The 23,794-nt window shown below is 43.9% G+C and overlaps 1 protein-coding gene across 2 annotated transcripts in view; it reads right to left on the bottom strand.

Moving 5' to 3' along the window:
* Window positions 1–23,794, bottom strand: part of LOC141154274 (EF-hand calcium-binding domain-containing protein 14-like) — a 315,751-nt gene that overhangs the window by 126,039 nt on the left and 165,918 nt on the right. The window lies entirely within an intron of this gene.

Raw genomic sequence — 23,794 nt, 5'->3', positions numbered from 1 at the left:
CCTAGAATATAAGACATATTTTCAGTTGTTTCACACTTTTTTGTTAAGTATATAATCCATATGTGTTAATTCATAGTTTTGATGCCTTCAGTGTGACTGTACAATTTTCATAGTCATGAAAATACAGAAAAATCTTTAAATGAGAAGGTGTGTCAAACTTTTGGTCTTTACTGTATATATATATATATATCCAACTAAACTAACAGTCCTTCTGAGGACTAATCCAGCTGCATATATTCAGTGGTGATAGCAGGAGTAAGGCAGGCAGGCAGGGTATGTGGCAGACTGCAGTGCATGATACTGCACAAGAGGGTCCATTGAACGTCCTGTTAGTATAGGTATTCCACAACATAAATATATGTATCCATCTGAACTAACAGTCCTTCTGAGGACTAATCTAGCTGCATATAAACAGTGCTAGGCAGGCAGGCAGTGTACTGTGGGTATTGAAATTATTCAGACCCCTTTAAATTTTTCTTTGTTTCATTGCAACCATTTGGTAAATTCTAAAAAGTTCATTTTTTTCTCATTAAAGTACACTATGCACCGCATCTTGAGTGAAAAAAACACAAATTTAGAAATTTTTGCAAATGTATTAAAAAAGAAAAACTGAAATATCACATGGTCATAAGTATTCAGACCCTTTGCTCAGACACTCATATTTAAGTCACATGCTGTCCGTTTCCTTGTGATCCTCCTTGAGATGGTTCTACTCCTTCATTGGAGTCCAGCTGTGTTTAATTAAACTGATAGGACTTGATTTGGAAAGGCACACACCTGTCTATATAAGACCTCACAGCTCACAGTGCATGTCAGACCAAATGAGAATCATGAGCTCAAAGGAACTGCCCAAGGAGCTCAGAGACAGAATTGTGGCAAGGCACAGATCTGGCCAAGGTTACAAAAGAATTTCTGCATTACTCAAGGTTCCTAAGAGCACAGTGGCCTCCATAATCCTTAAATGGAAGAAGTTTGGGACCTCCAGAAGTCTCCCTAGACCTGGCAGTCCAGGCAAACTGAGCAATCGTGGGAGAAGAGCTCCAGAGATGCAGTAGGGAGATGGGAGAAAGTTCCACAAAGTCAACTATCACTACAGCCCTCCACCAGTGGGGCCTTTATGGCAGAGTTTCCCAACGGAAGCCTCTTTTCAGTGCAAGACATATAAAAGCCCTCATAGAGTTTGCTCAAAAACAAATGAAGGACTCCCAGACTATGAGAAATAAGATTCTCTGGTCTGATGAGACGAAGATAGAACTTTTTGGTGATAATAATTCTAAGCAGTATGTGTGGAGAAAACCAGGCACTGCTCATCACCTGCCCAATACAAACCCAACAGTGAAATATGGTGGTGGCAGCATCACGCTATGGGGGTGTTTTTCAGCTGCAAGGACAGGACAACTGATTGCAATTGAAGGAAACATGAATGCAGCCAAGTACAGAGATATCCTGGATGAAAACCTCTTCCAGAGTGCTCTGGACCTCAGACTTGGCCGAAGGTTCACCTTCCAACAAGACAATGACCCTAAGCACACAGCTAAAATAACAACGGAGTGGCTTCAGAACAACTCTGTGACCATTCTTGACTGGCCCAGCCAGAGCCCTGACTTAAACCCAATTGAGCATCTCTGGAGAGACCTGAAAATGGCTGTCCACCAATGTTCACCATCCAACCTGACGGAACTGGAGAGGATCTGCAAGGAAGAATGGCAGAGGATCCCCATTCCAGGTGTGAAAAACTTGTTGCATCATTCCCAAGAAGACTCATGGCTGTACTAGCTCAAAAGGGTGCTTCTGCTCAATACTGAGCAAAGGGTCTGAATACTTATGACCATGTGATATTTCAGTATTTCTTCTTTAATAAATTTGCAAAAATTTCTACATTTCTGTTTTTTTTCAGTCAAGATGGGGTGCAGAGTGTACTTTATTGAGAAAAAAATTAACTTTTTAGAATTTACCAAATGGCTGCAATGAAACAAAGAGTGAAAAATTTAAAGGGGTCTTAATACTTTCCGTACCCACTGTTGTAATAATTACAGATATTTGTAGACATAGCCCCAGATATCAGGGGCCAGGGCAAATTTTTTTTTTATCTTAATCCTGGTTATTTGTTTAAAAAGCAATAAAGAGTACAGCATTTTCATGCTCCATTTTCTTGTTCTCACTGCAGAAGAAAGCCAGATCTGTTCCATACTTCAGCGATAAAATCCTGAAAATTGAACTGAACGTGGAAAATATTGGCTTCCTTTTTTTCTTTTCCATTCTGTTGCAGTGTGTCGGTCAAGCTATTCACACTAGGTGTCTGTGAAGAATAGTATTAGTAAATTACAGGCCTGCTATTTAAAACCGTGGTTCTTTGTCAGACATATCACCTATAACAGTGTTCCAAAATCAGACATTTCTTCCATTTCCATTCTGTTGCACTGTGTCGGTCAAGGTATTCACACTAGGTCTCTGTGTAGAACAATATTAGTAAATTACAGGCCTGCTATTTAAAGCCATGGTTCTCTGTCAGACATATCACCTATAACAGTGTTCCAAAATCAGACATTTCTTCCATTTTCATTTTAGTTGCAGTCTGTCGGTCAAGCTATTCACACAAGGTCTCTGTGTAGAATAGTATTAGTAAATTACAGGCCTGCTATTTAAAACCGTGGTTCTCTGTCAGACATATCACCTAAAAGACTGTTCCAAAATCAGACATTTCTTCCATTTTCATTCCGTTGCAGTGAGTCGGTCAAGCTATTCACACTAGGCCTCTGTGTAGAATAATATTAGTAAATTAAAGGCCTGCTATTTAAAACCGTGGTTCTCTGTCAGACATATCACCTATAAGAGTGTTCCAAAATCAGCCATTTCTTCCATTTTCTCATTGCAGTGTGCCGGTCAAGTTATTCACATTAGGTCTCTGTGTAGAATAATATTAGTAAATTACAGGCCTGCTATTTAACGTATCACATATAACTGTGGTTCAAATCCAGCCATTTGTAGTGAACGTGGAAAATATTGTGCTCCATTTATAGATTGAAGCAGTGTGTCAATGTACACCATTTTACAGCTCCATTTGCTTGTTCACAGAATACAGCCAGATTTTTTTTGTTTTATTCATATTACTGTATTGTGGAAGCAGGGGAACTTTTTTCAATGATCAGATGCATGTGATCCATATGACTGCTGTAATAATGCAGAAATTTTGAGGAGCGTAGCAAATATTCCACTCCTTTTAAATTCAGCCACCTGTGTTTTGTTGAACCAATAGACACTCGGTCGCTGACAAATACCTTACTATTAGGCAACTGTCTGAAACCGTGGCCATCAGAACGTTATCCCATATGACTGCCCTAATAATCCAGCAATTATTGTGAACGTGTCAAATATTACACTCCAGTTAAAGTATTGCAGTTGAGGGTTCAAACCTATTCTCAGTTGGCCGCTGACAAATAGCATATCTGTGAACAATGTTGTCTGAGTATTATGCCACTTTTGCGGACTGACAAAAAGAAAACCATACAAAAAACAAGCTAAGATTAAAAAAATGTTAAGAAACATTCTTTCCAGGGTAATGACTTGTATTTAATGCCAAAGAAATAAAAAAAAATAAAGTTATGGACTGTGGAAGACATTTATGCGACCAGAATGAACACTCATGTGTAGCTGGTGATGATACCACTTAGCAGCAGCACCTGTTCCTATTGTAAATGCATCTGACAGCATTATCGATAGGGAATAGAATAGATTTTAAATTTTTTTGGGCAGCACCAGCAGCATTCAGTATAAGACAATAATACCTGGCTGGTTCGGTGTAATACGCTATCCATACTGCGATACCTCACCCGTAAAAGAATTTCAGATAAGACAGTTAATATTCTAGAACATAGAATCTATTTGAATTGTCCTTCCCATTATTAAGGAGTGTGTCTCCTATACTGTTATTGCATATGCAACAATTTCCAGGGCTGCCAAAAATTGGAACGCACTCCAATACACATTTGAAGAGATGTAAAAAAATAAATAAATAAATAAAAACACAGTAGGATCTTTTTTTAGTATAAAAACCAGACTCGCCAATGTAACTTCAATGTAATCAAATTGTTCAGCTCCTGCACCTCCTCCTACAGTTTGGCCTCCATCTCCAAAATGACCACATCAGTCACAAGCTGATAGAACTGCAGCACTGCCTTGGCCAAGCAGCAACAGACTGTGCTGAAGATAATATGCTTAATGCTTAATTGACAAACTGCCCACCGCTGCAAAGTTGTTGAAAGCTGTAACACAGCAGCCTGATCTGTGGCTCTCACTGCTGAACAAACAGCCAGGCATGGTTGTGTGTGACAATGGGCGGAACCTGGTGGCAGAGAAATGACCACCAGAGTAGATAAGGTTTCCCTCTATGCCAGTCCTTTCACCGAGCTAAAGAATATGACTGTGGTGAAATACAACTCTCAACGAGAAGCAGTGTCAGTGAAAAACATTGGGCCCACCAGAGGATTTGATTTTGAGGGCCCACCTTTCTCCCTCGCTCAAGAGCCCCATAGCATCTGCAAAGTTTGCGCTATCATGATCTCTCCTGATAGAGAAGCCAGGGCCCACTCGAGGATTCTCTGGTGGGCCCGTAAAACCCTGCCGAGAAGCAGCCCTAGCTAAGAAAAGTTTATGGGAAGGTTCCTGGGCACTCTATGGCTGCTTTTTTACTGTGGACTGGCTCCAGCAATCTATAAGATTGCAATCTATGATCCCTTCACCGGCTCCCAATTGGCCAGAGACTTCAGTTCAAAACTGTAGCCATGACATGCAAAGCCATCCGCAACCTGTCTGCTCCATATATCTGTGACCTAGTCTCCCGATAAATACCAGCACGCAACCTCCGATCCTTACAAATCTCCTTCTTTACTCCCGTCTTCTCTCCTCTTCCCACAATCGCATACAAGATTTTTCCTGTGCATCCCTTCTACTCTTGAACTGTGTACCCCAACATATCAGACTCTTGCCTACTGTTGAAACCTTTAAAAGGAAGCTGAAGACCCACCTCTTCCGACAAGCCTACAACCTGCATCAACCCTCGCTCCACCATACCGCTGCACGACCAGCTGTACCCTCACCTACTGTATACTCACCCATCCCTTATAGACTGTTTGCGCGCCTACACAGGCAGGGTCCTCTCTGCTCTTGTACCAGTCAGTGACTTCTTTTCACATGTAAAGAGCAATGGAATAAATGGCGCTATAATAATTATACTACTTGTACTCTGGGTCAATTGATGGCATTTTCCTGGTGACTGTCCCTAAATTGATGTGTTTTGGCAGCTTTTGGTCCCATTTGAAGGTGTTGTGTATACGTTTGGTTTTGGTACCCATTGAATCCAATGGCGTTTGGTAATGTTTGGCGAATATTCGACAATTACATTGGCAAATATTGCAAAAATAGCGATTGTAATCTGAAACGAATATTGAAATATTTGCTCATCTCTAATCAGCAGCACCCTTAAAAAAATTGTGTGGGTGTTGCAATACGGTCGCCCTGGTGATATGGTGGTGGAGGATGAGGAGAAAGAGGAGGGCGACATAAAATAGAACAATTCCCGAAGGGTATTCCCATGTCTGGGTGTGAAGAGGTGCATGGGAATAGACCCCCCAAAAAATAATCACTGGATTTGAGTTCATGTTTGATGCTATCTGGTGGTGTTGAGAAGTCTGGCGCAATTCAGCCCTTGTACATTTTTATAAGAGTCAGCCTGTCAGAATTTTCAGTTGACAGGCGGATGCGCCTATCAGTTTTATCAGTTATAATGCCCCCGGCGGCACTAAAAACTATCTCTGACAAAATGCTAGTGGCCAGGACCTCCAAGGCGTAGAAAGAGAGTTCTTGCCATGTGTCCAGCTTGCATCTTCCAAAACTTTTCCCTCCTTGTCAGAGTACCCCATGTATCAGGGCCTGGGCGCTGGGAGGGTCTGAGAAAACTGTCCCAGACCTTTGACAGCGTTCTACTGCCTCTGCCGAATCTGGTTTGTGTCTTCCTTGCTTGTACTCTTTGGTTGTCCAATGAACTGTCTGACTGTGGCCTCTGTTGCCAGCGTTATCAGATGGGAATTTTTTTGTTGTTGTAATTCTTCAACAAGAGCTCGAACTTAATATCTCCCAAAAATGAACTCTTTCGGTTTCCTCCCTCTACTAACCTACCTATACCTGACTTTGCAATTTCTTTTAGGTGCTGCCACCATAACTCCCACTTGGCACGCCTGCTATCTTGGAGTCATATTTGACACACAACTTTCCTTTATTCAACTTGGAAAATCACTAACTCGCTCATATCACTTGCACCTTAAAAATTTCTCCTGAAGTCGACCTTTTCTCACCTTTGATACTGCAAAAACTCTTACTGTCACTCTTATTCACTAGTGCAACTCTCTTCTAATCAGTCTCCCTCTAAACAAACTGTCTCCTCTCAAATCACTTCTGAATGCAACAGCCAGGGTCGTATTTCTATCAAGCCGCTTCACCGATGCCTCTACCCTGTGCCAGGGTTAGGTTAAACAATCACTACAGAATACAATACAAACTCATCTCTCTCACCCACCAAGCTGTCCACAGTTCTGCATCGGCCTATATCTGTTCCCTCATTTCTGTGTATCACCCCTCCTGTGCCCTCCGTTTTGCAACTGATCTAAGACAGACATCCTCCTTAATCAGAACCTCACACCTCCATCTCCAAGAATACTCTCGTGCCGTGCCAGTTTTCTGTAATGCCCAAAATGCATACAACGCGATGGTCACGGTAAAGGCTGGGGAACATAAAGTCGGCCTTGTGTGCCAGACTGCCAACAGCCAAGACTTCCCTGTTCCAAAGAGTATTACGGTCTAAGTTCTCTTCCTCCTCCTTCTCAGTATCACCCAATCCATGTTGAGATGAGGCTGGGCTTGGTAGCATCACCCTGTACAGTTCCTTGCTCCACCTGCAATGCGCCCTCTTTAATTGTGAGTAGCGAGTGTTTCAGTAGACAGAGAAGCGGGATGGTGACACAAATTATGGCATTATCGCAGCTCACCATCTTAGTGGAGTCCTCAAAGTTTGGAAGATGTCAGACATCAATGTCCACTCATCAGCTCTTATGTGCGGAGGCTGACCTGAATGCTGACGGACGTGTTGAAGCTGATACTCAACAACTGCTCTCTGCTGCTCAAAATCATTCCAAACATCTGCAACGTTGATTTCCATCGCGTAGTCACATTGCTCACCAGTCGGTGAGCTGGAAGCTGCAAACGCTGCTCAAGACCTGCCAGGGCGGCGGAAGCTGAGGCTAACTTTTTCAAATGGGCGCACACGCATCGTACTTTGACAAGCAGCTCTGGCAGATCTGTGTAGATTTTGAGAAACTGCAGAACCACTAAGTTCAGCACATGGGCCAGGCATGGTACATGTGTGAGCTTGCCTAGCTTCAGAGCTGACACAGGTTCTCTGATACAGCTTTCAACAACTCTGCAACGGTGTGCGGTTTGTCGCCTAATCATACAGTCCTGCTTATTGTTATTGCCACACACGAAGTTTAAGTAAATCATCTGGAATATGTCCTAAAAAATTAATCAAGTGATGGAGATGGAGGCTGAAGAGGAGGAGGAGGTGGTGCAGGAGCTGTAGAATGTAGGGGTAACCCTGATTGACCAAAGGCCCACAATCCTCTGCGTCAGGAGGATGTGTTCCGTCCCAGGGTCCCACTTGGTCCCGGCTTCCAGAATATTAACCCAGTGGAATGCGTCCGTGAGATTTATTGTCCCTGGCCACATTCACCTGTCCACATGTTTGTGGTTTGGCGGTCCTTCCCAGTAAGTGCACTGGGGAGGGCATGGGTAATTTTCCGGGACCCGCGCTTGTGGAAGGTGGAGATGATACCGGGAGAAATAGTGGTGGCTGGGGCCCAAGTATGGACACCCTGCCATGAGGTTGTGGAAAGCTTCCGCCTCCACAAGCCTAAAAGGCAACATTTCAAGTGCAAGCAGTCCAGAAATGTGGCAGATTAGTATTGCGGCCTGTGGGTGGGTGGCTGGCTGCATACTTGCGCTTGCATTCCAAGAACTGTGGCACAGACAAATGAACACTGCAAAGGGACAAGGACGTGGACGGTGATGGTTGCAATTCTGCAATGACAGGTGCAGGGTGGGAGGCATCTTCGCATGCAGCATGGACAGGGGATTGGCGTGCATGCACAACAGCAAAAGAGGCAGTGATGTCACTCGCAGACACTGTTTCTGGACCTTGGTGTTTGGCCCAGCTTGTCAGATGCAGGTGGTGGTCAGGCTGGTAGTTTTGGTGCTCTTGCTGATGCTGGCCTGGCAGATGTTGCAAATGGCCTATTTGGGGTTATCTAAACAGTCTTTAAAAAACAGACTTGGGAAGACCTAACAGTTGTACTGGCAACTTCCGTCGTGTTGGTGTTCCGGGGAACAGTTGCCCGCCTTATGTCTGTGGCCACCACACTGCTTGTTCCTGCCTGTTGTGGTGCTATGCCTCCCTCCCCCTGTGTGCTGCTGTCCTCGCTCTACATGTCCCCTTGCCAGGTTGGGTTAGTGACTTCATCGTCCACCACTTAGTTTTCCACTTCCGCACCCTGGTCCTCCTCCTGACTTTCTGTCCATTGTGTCTCATCATTATCCACCTCTTGAGACAGTATTTTCACTTTCCCACCGTCACCTTCGGATGACCATGGCTCCTCAAATCGCTACATATGATTTTCTGTTGCCCTGCTCGAAGCTGGCCGGTCAAGAGGCCCAAATTTATCCATGGAAAAGTGAACAGCTCTTGGGGTAACCCTGGACTCTATTCTCTACTTCAAACCACATATCCAAGCTCTTTCCACTTCCGAGTGGACCGAGCAAGAGGCCAGAATCTATAAACGGAAAGATGAACAAAACAGCCCTTCGAAGTGTCCAAGTGTGGGATCAGTTGTCTCAGGGCACTCGGAATGGTGGGAGGAAGGAGGATCAGGGTGAGGAAGATGCCGACTCCAAGTAAAAAAAATCTCCCGGATCCGCATACTCCTCAACCACGATTCTACAAAAACACTAGTGCACGCGCTCATCATCTCCCTTCTCGATGACTTCAACCTCCTGCTCTGTGGCCTCCCTTCTAACAGTCTCGCATTCCTCCAATCTATCCTAAACTCTGTTGCCCGATTAATCCACTTGTCCCCTCGCTATTCCCTGACCTCTCCTCTCTGTCAATCCCTTTACTGGCTCCCCATTACTCAGAGACTCCAGTTCAAAGCCCTAACTTTGGAATGCAAAGCTATCCACAACCTGTTTCCTCCATACATCTGTGACCTAGTCTCCCGGTACTTACCTGCACGCAACCTCCGATCCTCACAAGATCTCCTTCTCTACTCCCCTCTTATCTCCTCATCCCACAATCGCATACAAGATTTCTCTCATGCATCCCCCCTTCTCTGGAACTCTCTACCCCACCATTTCTGACTCTCACCTACTGTTGAAACCTTTAAGAGGAAACTGAAGACCCACCTCTTGTGATATGCGTACAACCTGCAGCAACCCTCGCTCCACCATTTGTTGCAAGACCAGCTGTATTCTCACCTACTGTATCCTCACCCATGCCTTGTAGACTGAGCCCTCGCAGGCAGGGTCCTCTCCTGTACAAGTCGCTGTCACATTTTTGTTCAAGATTATTGTAATTCTTTTTGCGGTGTATACCCCTTTTTCACATGTAAAGTGCCATGGAATAAATGGCTATAAAGTAATAATAATAATAATGTGGTCCAGACACATGGCTAATGAGACTGGACCATGTGGAACACAGGATGGTGGTGGTGGCAAACTGACTGGAAGCTTTATCTATATCCAACCAACAATCTTTTCACACTGCTCTGGCTTCAATAGTGGTGTTCCGTGGCCCCCTAAAAATTGGGACAGGAAGGTAGTTCAACATGACGTGGGTGTTTGTTGTGCTCCCTCAGCAGGCACAGTTTCATCTTGCCCACGGCCTCTGTGAGCACTATCACCATCACCATAACGTCCACTTCCCCGTCCCTTGACACACACCTTTCCCATTTTAAATGGAGTTTAAGATTTGTCATTTTGCCAAAAATGTTACCACAGTATTATAGGATCATGTCTGATGAGATGACCACAGTTTTAGGCAGTGCCATGGGAGTCAGAGATGCTTCCAGCCCCAGGGGTCTTCCCCATGCTGTTCCCATGTCACACACCACATGGCCAGATAAGGTTGTAAAATGTTAAAATTACATTTCCCGGTGAATGCATTTGTCTTGGTTGAAAGCAATGCAAAAGTGCAAAAACGCATCAAAAACGCTACGTGTGAACATAGCCCAAGGTGTGATGGAGCATTTTTGATTTTGGTTATTTATTTTGCCTTATATACAAGTCATTACCCTGGAAAGCATGTTCCTTAGCATATTTCCCAGGAAAATCCATTTTGATTTTGTTTTTGTATGTTTTATTGTGAGTCTGTAAAAGTGGCATAATACCTCTGACAACATTGTTGACAGCAGTGACCCGAGAGTCAGAAATGCTTCCAGGGGTCTTCCCCATGCTGTTACCATGCCATTTGAGCACTGTTCCCAGCGATTTGGGCAATTTTTAGGCCCTCTGCAGACCGCCAGGGGGGTCGGCCAGAAAAATGCTCGAGTTTCCCATAGACTTTCATTGGGCTTGTTACTCGGACCGAGCACGCGAGCATTCCAATTTGCTCGACCCGAACAACGAGTACCCGAGCATTTTAGTGCTCGCTCATCACTAGTCTTTAACTAAAAGTCTGCAGTCAATCTATTTGACAGCAGACTTGTGAATCTCTAGTATTGTCCGGGAATGGCGGTCATGCTAGACTGTTTTTGTCCTTGCACAATACACTGGCATTGAGCGAACTAGTTGGAATGTGACTGGGAATATGAATATTGCATACTTGCGGTCACATGACCGCAGCCCCTCGCGCAGAGACCAGAGAATCAACTCAGAATACAGTGCGCATGATGTGAGGATTCACTAGCCTGCAATTTCATAGAGGGACTGAAGACTTGTAGTTTAAGAATACTCAATCCCTTTAAGAAATAAAATATGGCATAATTTTCTCCTCCTCTAAAAAAATAACATTAATAAAAGTTATTCAATGAGTTGTAGGTGCTCATTATCATTACCACTGAAACTGTCCTCATGTTGCTGCATCGAAGGTAAAATTTTAAAAATAAGTTACTATTCTCAGAAAACAGTGAAAAAAATTGCTATTGTTTGAAGATAAGAATAGGACCATTTCTTTTTTTTGTCCATAGATTTGCAACTATATGGCATAAAAACCACAGCAGCACTCATGTCTGTTCACCGTGACTATGTTATTTTTGATAGGCTCAGCAGCTAATGCCATCTATAATGGCATCATTGCTGAGCCCACTGATTGGCTGCAGCGGTTGTGTGCTGTAGTCGTGATGTCGCCTCTGCAACCTGTTTACAAAGATTAGAGCATCATCGGAGAAGCATGGAAGCAAGAAAATATGAATACAACTTAGCTTGTTATCCTCTAGACAGTTTCAATTCTATAGATAAAAAATAATAATGTCCTTTACTCCCGAAGGCTATTTGCACGTTAATGACTAGGTCAATTTTTACAATTCTGACCAGTGTCACTTTATGAGGTAATAACTCTTGAATGCTTCAATGGATCCCACTGATTCTGAGATGTTTTTTCATGACATATTGTAATTCATAATAGTGGTAAAATTTATGTGATATGACTGCCGTTTATTTGTGAAAAAATCTGAAATTTGCTGAAAAATACTTAAACCAGAGAGATATGTCACACAAAATATTTAATAAATAACATTTCCCACATGTCTACTTCACATCAGCACAATTGTGGAACCAAAATTTGTTTTGTTAGGAAGTTATAAGGGTTAAAAGTTGACCAGCGATTTCTAATTTTTCCAACAAAATGTACAAAATAATTTTTTTAGGGACCATATCACATTTGAAGTGACTTTGAGGGGCCTTTATGATAGAAAATACCCAAAAGTGACACGAATGAAAAAACTGCACCCCTCAAGGTGCTCAAAACCACATTCAAGAAGATTATTAACCCTTCGGTTGCTTCACATAAATATTTGGAATATGGAAGAAAACAATGAACATTTAACTTTTTTTTCACAAAAATTTTACTTTAGACGCAATTTTTTTTTATTTTCGCAATGGTAACATGAAAAAATGGACCCACACTTTTTTGTGCGATTTCTTCTAAGCACGCCGATACCCCATATGTGGGGGAAAACCACTGTTTGAGCGCACGGCATGGCTTGGAAGGGAAGAAGCTCCATTTAAATTTTTGAATGTAAAATTTGCTTGAATAATTAGCGGATGCCATGTCGCATTTTTGGAGCCCCTGATGTGCCTAAACTGTGGAAACCCCACAAGTGACACCATTTTGGAAACTAGACCCCTCAGGAAACGTATCTAGATATGTGGTGAGCACCTTGAACCCCCAAGTACTTCACAGAAGTTTATAATGTGGAGCCGCAAAAATTAAAAAATCTTATTTTTCCAACAAAAATGTTTTCTAGCCCCAAATTTTTTATTTTCAAAGGGGTAACAGGTGAAAATGGACCCTAAAATTTATTGATTAATTTCTCCTGAGCACGCAGATACCCCATATGTGAGGATAAATTATTGTTTGGGCACACGGCAGGGCTCGGAAAGGAAGGAGTGACATTTTGGAACACAGACTTTGATGGAATGGTCTGCGGGTGTCATATTGCATTTGGAGTGCCCCTGATGTGCCTAAACAGTGGAAAACCCCCACAAGTGATCCCATTTTGGAAACAAGACCGCTCAAGGAATTTATTTAGATGTGTGGTGAGCACCTTGAACCCACAGGTGCTTCACAGAATTTTACAACATGGATCTGTAAAAATGAAAAAAATGTATTTTTCCCACAAAAATGTTGTGTTAGCCCCCAATATTTTCATTTTCACAAGGATAGCAGGAGAAAATGGACCGCAAATTTTGTTGTGCAATTTTTCCTGAGTACGCGATACCTTATATTTGGTTCAAAACTACTTTTGAGGCACAGTGCAAAGCTCAGAAGGGAAGAAGCGCCATATGGGAGTTCATATTTTGCTGGGCTGGTTTGATGGTGCTATGTCACATTGGCAGAGCCCCTAAGGTGCCAGAACAGCAGAACTCCCCATAAGAGACCCCATTTTAGAAACTACACATCTCAGTAAAATCATCTAGGGGTGCAGTGATCATGTTGACACCACATGTGCCTGACAGAATTTTATACCATTGGACAGTGAAGAAAGAATAATTACATTTTTACCACCAAAGTTTTGTTTTAGCCCCAGATTTTACATTTTCACACTGGGAAATGGGTAAAAATTGCACCAAAATTTGTCACACAATTTTTGCTGAATGTAGAAATGCCCCATATGTGGCTGTGCAGTACTGCTTAGCCACACGGCGAGACTCGGGAGTGACAGAGCGTTATTTGCCTCCTGTAGTATGCAGACTCCATATACAGAGACCCTAATTGCCTGAAGAGCAGAATCCCCCCTCAAGTGACCCCATTTTGGAAATTATATCCATTTGGGAATTTATCTACAGGTGTGGTGAGGATTTTAACTACATGGGTGTTTTCCAGAAACAAGCAGCAGTGGATGTTGCTGAGTGAAAATTGCAAACTGCCATTGTAGTGACCAATATATTATGCCCAGCTTGTGCTTCTGGAGACATGCACTCGTAAATTAGGTGGGCTCTCATCACTACAGAAATGACAAAAATGTGGACGCTAACTGCGGTTTAGCAAACTACAGCAATAGGGGTTCAGGAAAACCACACAGAAAAATAAGTATCAAAGCAAGTGTAGTGCTACTAAAAGTTAAAACTTAACATTTATTACAGCTGAATAAAAAAGTGATACACAAGTCCCAAGGACCTAAAAACGAGTATAATCCTGTCTGTGATAGTGAGTAACCCTATAAATCAGTAGCTCATTATGTCCAAGAATACGAACATATGTAATACCAACATAGCCTACCTGTAACATAGCACAGAAAATGGCAGGAAAATAATAACGGAGCTCTCAAGACAATGTCTCAAACATATCATGTCACAGCATACAAGAACCTTAATACATTTAACTAGTTATGGTGAGCATTTAGACCCTATAAAAATATTAATGGAACGACCTCACCAGGTAGAATGTCGGTTCTTGCTCTCTGGCTTTAAGACCGCTCCATGTGATGGGGCATCCAAAACCTTATTCAGCCTCCAGCAACTCACAGCACACCGCTCCCAACGCGTTTCATTGCCTCAGCTAATCATCAGGGGAGAAGAGGGTGTCATGCAGTATAGAAGCTGGCATCAAAAGCTCAGCTTATCCATTAAACAGTGCCCTGATTAGCTGAGGCAATGAAACACGTTGGGAGCGGTGTGCTGTGAGTTGCTGGAGGCTGAATAAGGTTTTGGATGCCCCATCACATGGAGCGGTCTTAAAGCCAGAGAGCAAGAACCGACATTCTACCTGGTGAGGTCGTTACATTAATATTTTTATAGAGTCTAAATGCTCACCATAACTAGTTAAATGTATTAAGGTTCTTGTATGCTGAGACATGATATGTTTGAGACATTGTCTTGAGAGCTCCGTTATTATTTTCCCGCCATTTTCTGTGCTATGTTACAGGTAGGCTATGTTGGTATTACATATGTTCGTATTCCTGGACATAATGAGCTACTGATTTATAGGGTTACTCACTATCACAGACAGGCTTATACTCGTTTTTAGGTCCTTGGGACTTGTGTATCACTTTTTTATTCAGTTGTAATAAATGTTAAGTTTTAACTTTTAGTAGCACTACACTTGCCTTAATACTAACTGCGGTTTAGGCACACTGTGGGGCTCAAAAGGGAGGTGGGCATTTGTATTTGGGAGCAGAGAATTTGCTGAATTTCTTTTGGGGGGCAAGGGCCATTTCACTTTTCCAGAACCTTTGTGCTACTAGTAACATGGAAGCCCCCTAAATTTCCATTAACAAATGATGGACCTGAGTGGACACTTGCTGCTTTTGTGAATTGAGTCGAAGCTTTTATTGTGATCCAAAATGTTATGTAAAATGTTCTCATTTATCCTGAGCTCTACGTTGAGCACTGATATTGGGGTTTCCATTTAAATCTCCGAGTGACAAATTCAGATGAAACTCCCGAAGGATCCATTCACTGTAATGAGGCAGCAGAGTTACTCTGAACTCCATCTGTCCTCTGTTTAGCAGTGTCCTTCTTTTCAGAGGTTCACAAAACTGTGTCCGAAGGCACTTTTATGCATGCCAAATAAAAAGACGGACACTGTGGGATCACAGGCCAGACAAAGTCCACGGTGCCTCCATCTGCCTCATTGCAGGGAATCTTCCCCCTGGGGTTCCATCTGAGTCACGTATTTCAGAGATTTACACGGAAACCCCAGTGTAAGCGCGCAGCAAAGAGCGCAGGATAACTGTGAGCCGAGCAATACTGTGATCTTTGGGAGGCAGAATGAGCAAATCAGTAGCAGGTGAAGAATTGGTTTTATTTATTTTTTTACACTGTTCTTCGTGCAGAATAAGTGATTAGATGTATTTATTCTTCGGGTCGGTGTGATTACAGCGATACCAGATTTATATCGGGTTTTTATGTTTGGCTGCTGTCACACGCTAAAAAACTAGTTTTTGCGTCACCATATTTTGAGAGCTATAATTTTTCTATACTTTGGCCGACAGAGTGATTTTAGGGCTTGTTTTTTGCGGGACAAGTTGACGTCTTTATTGGTACCATTTTTGGACATGTGACATTTTTTGATCACTTTCTATTCCGATTTTTGGGAGGCAGAATAAACAAAAATCAACAATTCAGGAATTGTTTTTTGAGGGTTTTTTTTATGCCGTTCCGCGTGTGGTAAAATTTATAAGGCAGCCTTAATCTTGGGTCAGTACGTTTATAGAGATACTACATTTATATCTTTCTTATGTTTTGGTGCTTTCGCACAATAAAAACTATTTTATAGAAAAAATAATATTTTTTGCATCGCTTTATTCTGAGAGCTATAACTTTTTTATTTTTCAGCTGATGGAGCTATATGGTGGCTTGTTTTTTGTGGGACAAGATGACGTTTTCAGCGGTACCATTTTTATTTATATTTGTCTTTTTTATCGCGCTTTATTCCACTTTTTGTTCGGCGGTATGATGATAAAGCATTTTTTTTTGCGTTGTTTTTTTTTTACCGTGTTCACTAAAGAGGTTAACTAGTGGGACAGTTTTATAGTTCTGGTCATTGTGGATGCATCGATACCAAATATGTGTACTTTAATTGCTTATTTTAATTGATTATTTTTATTTTTTCATAATAATATTTATTTATGGGTACAATATATATATATATATATATATATATATATATATATATACTGTATATATTTTATTTATTTTTTTTATTATTATTTTGTGATTTTTAAAAAATATATTTTTACAACTTTTTTCACATTTTTTTCACTTTTTTACTTTGTCCCACTATGGGACTTTCACTTTCTGCAATCTGATCACAGTTATAAGGTACAGCAGTGAAATAACCTGTCAGTGCTGCAGACTCAAGTTAGTTAAATCATGCACTGCACATGATCTAACTAACTTACTAGTGCTTGGTGACCCGGATATCATCATGTAATGTCATGTCGACATCGGGTCACCATGGCAGCGATCTGGACCCTGCAATGACATCGTTGGGTCTCCGATCCAAGAGCAGAGGGGCTTCTGTCCCTCTGCTCGCTCGCTATCGTAGTATTTAGCAGGTTAAAGTGCCGGATGTCAGATGTCAGAATCAGCTGACATCTACCAGCAATCATGCTCACCCAGCCCCTGTACACGCAAAATCACTGAAACGTATCCATAAGTCCCTGGTCAATAAGTACCAGGGCACAGGGACATATGGATACGTCTCATGTCAGAAAGGGGTTAAGGGGTAAAATGCTACTATTGCACATTGCCACCATGAATATAAGGTGATGTTCATATGTCCAGGAATCATCAATTAGCATGGATTCGGCAGCAATTTGTTGCCAAAAAAGTTGTGCAGACACAACTTTCTTGTCCGTTTTTAAAAACCTGTTTTCAGCTGGATTTTTTATTTTTTTTTAGGCTATGGAAAGTGGATCCATTAATTAGCCATCAGTTTTTCTTTCAATTTAAAAGGATCTGTTTTTTGCTTACTGGATCCATCTCAAATAGAAGATAATGGGTAACTATTAGTGTTGAGCGAGCACTAAAATGCCCCGGCAGTCTGTAGAAAGCCTAAAAAGTGTCCAAAACGATAGTGACAGTGCTCAAGTGACATGGGAACAGCATGGGGAACACCCCAGGAAGCATTTCTGACCCCCAGATCACTGCTGTCAACAACGTGGTCAGAGGTATTAAGCCACTTTTACGGGCTCACAATAAAACGTTCAAAAACGAAACTGAAACTGCTTTCCTGTGAAATATGTTAAGGAACATCCTTTCCATGGTAAAGACTTCGGCATAAGGTAAAATAAATAACCAAAAACAAAAATACTCCTCCACACCTTGGGCTATGTTCACAAGAAGCATTTTTTATGCGTTTTTGCACTTTTGTATTGCTTTGAACTGTGACAAATGCATTCACCGGGAAATGTAATTTTAACATTTTACAACCTTATCTGGCTATGTGCTGTGTAACACATGCATACAGTGCTGAAAAAACATGGGAACAGCATGGGGAAGACCCCTGGAAGCATGTCTGACACCCAGGTCACTGCCTAAAAGTGTGCCCATCAGAAGTGATCCTTGCCGCATCAGAAGATGCAGACTTGCAACTATCCCCGTGCAAGTCCTTGTCCCATGGCAGTGTTCAATTGTACCTCCCCCATTAATTGCAATGCAAGCGCAAGTATGCAGCCTGACGCCCACCCACCCCCAGGCTGCAATACCATACTGCTTGCTTGCTTGCACTTGAAATTGGGCCTTTTAGGCATGTGGAGGCAGAATCTGGCCACCACGTCATGGCTGCGTTGGCGGCCTGGTATTCATACTCAGTCACCAGCCGCCCAGCGGCCGGGTGTCCACGCTTGGTCCCCAGCCACCAGGGGGTCCCCAGCTGCCCCTATTTGAAGGACAGCCTAACCACAAACACGTGGACAAGTGAATGTGGCCAGGGATGGTCCATCTGACTGACGCCATCACACTGGGTTAATATTGTGGAAGCCGGGACACAGTTGGACACTGGGATGCAACACGTCCTCCAGACAAAGAGGATTGCAGGTCCTGGGTCAATCAGGCTTCAACACAAAGTTCAGAAGGTAGACAGCAGCAGTGGTCGGCCTCCTACACAACGAGTAAATTATTCATGATCATGAGGCCATCCATCTCCTTAGCTTTCTGTTCCTTGGAATGCAAGCGCATGTATGTAGTAGCGGCTAGGCCTGAGGTGGTCAGCGTTTTGGCGCATATCCTACCTCCTCCGAGGATTGCTGGATGTTTTCCTGCTACTATCCCAGTTCTTTGACTCCCGTTAAAACAAAGCTTCAGGTGATGAATGATGGATGAGGTGGTGGCAAAGGAGAAAGAGCAGGAGGAACAGTTACCATTCACATCAATACCAGGCCAGTCAACCACACATGTTTTGTAGGATATGTTTCTGAACCAAAAGGAGCGGCTCGGCTACACAGTTATAGGGCATACAGTGAGTGCAATGCCTACCAAAAATTTTGAGGCACTCCAATGCCCCTTGGAAGTGACATGGAGGTCAGAGGGCCTTAACTAAACCATTTTTTCCATTTATAGCAACTGGGTCTCCTGTACACTGTTGGCCTAAGCAGTGAATGGAAGGCTTTCCAAAAATTATGAGGAACTGCAATCCCCCTTGAAACAGGCGTGGATTGCAGAGTACTAAAAACCTTCTACCCATTATTGGGGAGTGGGTCTCCCTATGCATTGAAAAGCAAAAGCTGACTAAAATTAGGAGGAAATGCAATGCCCGTTGGAAGAGTCGTGGAGGTTAGAGTTAATTAAAAACAACATTTCAATGCCCCTTGGAAGAGCTGTGGAGTTCAGAGTGGTATAACAAGACAGTTTTAATGCCCCTTGGTAGAGACGTGGAATTCAGAGTGGTTTAACAAGACGGTTTTAATGCCCCTTCGAAGAGTAGTGGAGGTCACAAAAGCTTAACAAGACGGTTTTATTGCCCCTTGGAAGAGCTGTGGAGTTCAAAGTGGTTTAACAAGACGGTTTTAATGCCCCTTGGAAGAGTGGTGGAGGTCACAGTAGCTTAACAAGATGGTTTTAATGCCCCTTGGAAGAGACATGGAGGTCACAGTAGCTTAACAAGACGGTTTTAATGCCCTTTGGAAGAGTGGTGGAGGTCGCAGTGGAATAAAAAGACAATATCAATGCCCCTTGGAAGAGTGGTGGAGGTCACAGTAGCTTAACAAGACGGTTTTAATTCCCCTTGGAAGAGCTGTGGAGTTCAGAGTGGTTTATCAAGACGGTTTTAATGCCCCTTGGAAGAGTGGTGGAGGTCACAGTAGCTTAACAAGACAGTTTTAATGCCCTTTGGAAGAGTGGTGGAGGTCACAGTAGCTTAACAAGACGGTTTTAATGCCCTTTGGAAGAGTGGTGGAGGTCACAGTAGCTTAACAAGATGGTTTTAATGCCCCTTGGAAGAGTGGTGGAGGTCGCAATGGAATAAAAAGACAATATCAGTGGCCCTTGGAAGAGTGGTGGAGGTCACAGTAGCTTAACAAGACGGTTTTAATGCCCCTTGGAAGAGACGTGGAGTTCAGAATGGTTTAACAAGACAGTTTTAATGCCCCTTGGAAGAGACGTGGAGGTCAGAGTGGTATAACAAGATGGTTTTAATGCCCCTTGGAAGAGACATGGAGTTCAGAGTGGTTTAACAAGATGGTTTTAATGCCCCTTGGAAGAGTGGTGGAGGTCACAGTAGCTTAACAAGACAGTTTTAATGCCCCTTGGAAGAGTGGTGGAGGTTGCAGTGGAATAAAAAGACAATATCAATGCCCCTTGGAAGAGTGGTGGAAGTCACAGTAGCTTAACAAGACGGTTTTAATGCCCCTTGGAAGAGTGGTGGAGGTCGCAGGGGAATAAAAAGACAATATCCATGCCCCTTGGAAGAGTGGTGGAGGTCACAGTAGCTTAACAAGATGGCTTTAATGCCACTTGGAAGAGCTGTGGAGTTCAGAGTGGTTTAACAAGATGGTTTTAAAGCCCCTTGGAAGAGTGGTGGAGGTCACAGTAGCTTAACAAAACAGTTTTAATGCCCCTTGGAAGAGTGGTGAAGGTCGCAGAGGAATAAAAAGACAATATCAATGCCCCTTGGAGGAGTGGTGGAGGTCGCAGTGGAATTAAAAGACAATATCAATGCCCCTTGGAAGAGTGGTAGAGGTCACAGTAGCTTAACAAGACGGTTTTAATGCCCCTTGGAAGAGCTGTAGAGTTCAGAGTGGTTTAACAAGATGGTTTTAATGCCCCTTGGAAGAGCTGTGGAGTTCAGAGTGGCCTAACAAGATAGTTTTAATGCCCCTTGGAAGAGACGTGGAGGTCACAGTAGCTTAACAAGATGGTTTTAATGCCCCGTGGAAGAGACGTGGAAGTCACAGTAGCTTAACAAAACAGTTTTAATGCCCCTTGGAAGAGTGGTGAAGGTCGCAGTGGAATAAAAAGACAATATCAATGCCCCTTGGAAGAGTGGTGGAGGTCGCAGTGGAATAAAAAGACAATATAAATGCCCCTTGGAAGAGTGGTAGAGGTCACAGTAGCTTAACAAGACGGTTTTAATGACCGCTTGGAAGATCTGTGGAGTTCAGAGTGGTTTAACAAGACGGTTTTCATGCCCCTTACAAGAGCCATGCAGTACAGCATATTAAAAACATTATTCCCATTATTGGGGAGTGGGTCTCCCATAGTCTTTGACTATGCCTTCCAAGCAAAAGCTGCCAAAAATTAGGACGGAGGAACTTGCAATGCTGGCAAACAAGAGCCATGCAGTACAGCATATTAAAAACATTATTCCCATTATTGGGGAGTGGGTCTCCCATAGTCTTTGTCTATGCCTTCCAAGCAAAAACTGCCAAAAATTAGGATGGAGGAACTTGCAATGCTGGCATGACGGACCACAGTCACCCTGGTGGTATAGTGGTGGTGGAGGCTGAGGATAAGGAGAAGAGCAAAATACAGCCGAAATGAGGAAGCGTATACCCATGTGTGGGTGTGAAGCGGTGCATGGGAATACACCTCCCGAAATAACACAGTGGATTGGACTTTATGTTACTCTGCTGTCATTTGGTGGTGATAAGAAGTCTGGCCCAATCCAGCCCTTGTTCATTTTGATAAGGGTCAGCTTGTCAGCATTGTCAGTTGACAGACGAGTGCGCTTTTCAGTTATAATTCCCCCAGCGGCACTAAAAACACGCTCCGATAACACACTAGCGGCAGGGCAGGCCAGGACCTCCAAGACTTACAGACCGAGTTCATTCAAGTGTCCCAATAATTAAAAGGCACAGAAGAATCACGGAGGACGCAGGTACGGTCGGCAAGGTACTCCCTCACCATCTTTGAAACTTTCCACTCCTTGTGAGAGTACCCCGCGCCTCAGGGCCTGTAAGCTGGGCGGGTCTCAGAAAACTGTCCAAGAATGTTGACAGTGTTCCCCTGCCTCTGCTGGATTGGAGTTGCGTCTCTCTCACCTGTATGCCTTGGTTGGTCAATGAACTGTGACCTCTGCCGCTAGCGTGCTCAGATGGGAATTTTTTTAACAGTTCTGCAGCAAAGGCCTTCTGGTACTGCCCCATTTTTGCAGACCTCTCCACCTCAGGAATAAGAGAGTGAAAGTTCTCCTTGTAGCGGGGGTCTACAAGTGTCACCAACCAGTAATGACTGTCACCAAACATTTTGACAACGCGAGGGTCACGCGAGGGTCACGGTTAAGGCAGCGTAACATAAAGTCAGACTTCCAGGACCACCAAGATGACAACTGACCATGCTCTCCTCCTCCTCCTCCTCCCCCGTCCTGAGGCCACCCACGCTGAACCGACGGTATGACAGTTGTACAGGTACTACCATCTACAGCGCATGATACCAGCTACTGTTCTTCCTCCTCCTCCTCCTCTCCCTCATTGTCCCCCAGTGCACGTTGGGATGGGATGAGGCTGGGCTGTGTGTAATCGCCCATTATGGCTTCTTGATCCATCTCATCATACTCTGGCTGCAATGCCTCCTCTTTAATTCTGTGCAGAGAGCGTTGCAAAAGACAGACAAGTGGAATGCTGATGCTAACGATGGCGTCATCGCCACTCACCATCTTGGTGGACTCCTCAAAGTTTGTCAGGATGGTACATATGTCAGACATCCAGGTTCACTCCTGAGGTCTTATGTGTGGAGTCTGACCTGAATATCGACGGCCTTGTTGCAGCTGGTACTCCACAACAGCTCTCTTCTGCTCACAAATCCTTTGCAACATGTGGAGGGTAGAGTTCCAACGTGTGGGGACATCACACACCAGTCAGTGTGCCGGAAGCTGCAAACGCTGGTGCAACACAGCGAGGGCGGCGGAAGCTGTAGCCGACTTGCGAAAATGAGCTGACAGGCTGCGTACTTTGACAAGCAGATCTGGCAACTCGGGGTACGATTTAAGAAACCACTGAACCATGAGGTTAAGCACATGAGCCAGGCATGGTACGTGTGTGATCTCGCCTCGCCTCAGAGCCGCCACCAGGTTACGGCCATTGTCACACATGACCATGCCTGGATGCAGGTTCAGCGGTCTCAGCCAAAGATCTGCCTGCTCTTTCACAGCTGTCCACAACTCACAAGCAGTGTGAGGTTTATCACCTAAGCTTATGAGTTTCAGCACAGCCTGTTGCCGCTTGGCTGAGGCAGTACTGCAATGCTTCCAGCTTGTAACTGATGTGGTGATATCTGAGATGGAGGCTGAACATGAGGAGGAGGAGGAGGATGATGCGCAGGAGCTGTACACTGTGGGGGCAACTCTGACTGACATAGGGCCCGCAATCCTCGGTGTGGGGAGGATGTGTTCCGTCCCAAGGTCCGACTGGGTCCCGGCTTCCACTATGTTTACCCAGTGTGCCGTCAGGGAGATGTACCATCCCTGGCCTCAAGCACTTGTCCATGTGTCCGTTGTCAGGTGGACTCTCCCAGTAACTGCATTGTTGAGGGCACGGCAGATGTTTTGGGACACGTGCTTGTGTAGTGCGGGGATGGCACACCGGGCAAAATAGTGTCGGCTGGGGACCGAGTACCGAGGGATGGCCACCGCCATAAGGTTGCGGAAGGATTCCGTCTCCACCTGCCTAAAAGGCAGCATTTCCAACGCAAGCAGTCGTGAAATGTGCGAATTTAGGACTGTGGCCTGTGGGGCGTTGGCTGCGAATTTGCGCTTTTGTTCAAAGGTCTGGGATATGGACAATTGAACGCTGCGGTGTGAAAGGGACGTGGACGTTGATGCTGTTTCTTGAGAAACTGCCATAACAAGTGAAGACTGAGAGGAGGACGCATCTTTGCATGCAGTATGGACAGGGGATTGCCTTGCACGCACAACAGGGTGTTCTCTTACACGCACAACAGCGGAAGAAGCAGTGGTTACACCCGCTGACACTGGTCGTGGACCCTGGGGTTCGCCCCACAAAGTCGGGTGCTTTGCTGACATGTGCCTGATCATGCTGGTGGTGGTCAGACTGGTAGTTTTGTCACCCCTGCTGATGCTGGCATGGCAGGTATTACA

Source organism: Phyllobates terribilis, unplaced genomic scaffold (assembly GCF_046119375.1).
Source record: "Phyllobates terribilis strain yellow unplaced genomic scaffold, ASM4611937v1 Scaffold_1__5_contigs__length_1240528914, whole genome shotgun sequence".
Classification (NCBI taxonomy): domain Eukaryota; kingdom Metazoa; phylum Chordata; class Amphibia; order Anura; family Dendrobatidae; genus Phyllobates; species Phyllobates terribilis.
This window is presented reverse-complemented; position numbering and strand designations above follow the sequence as displayed.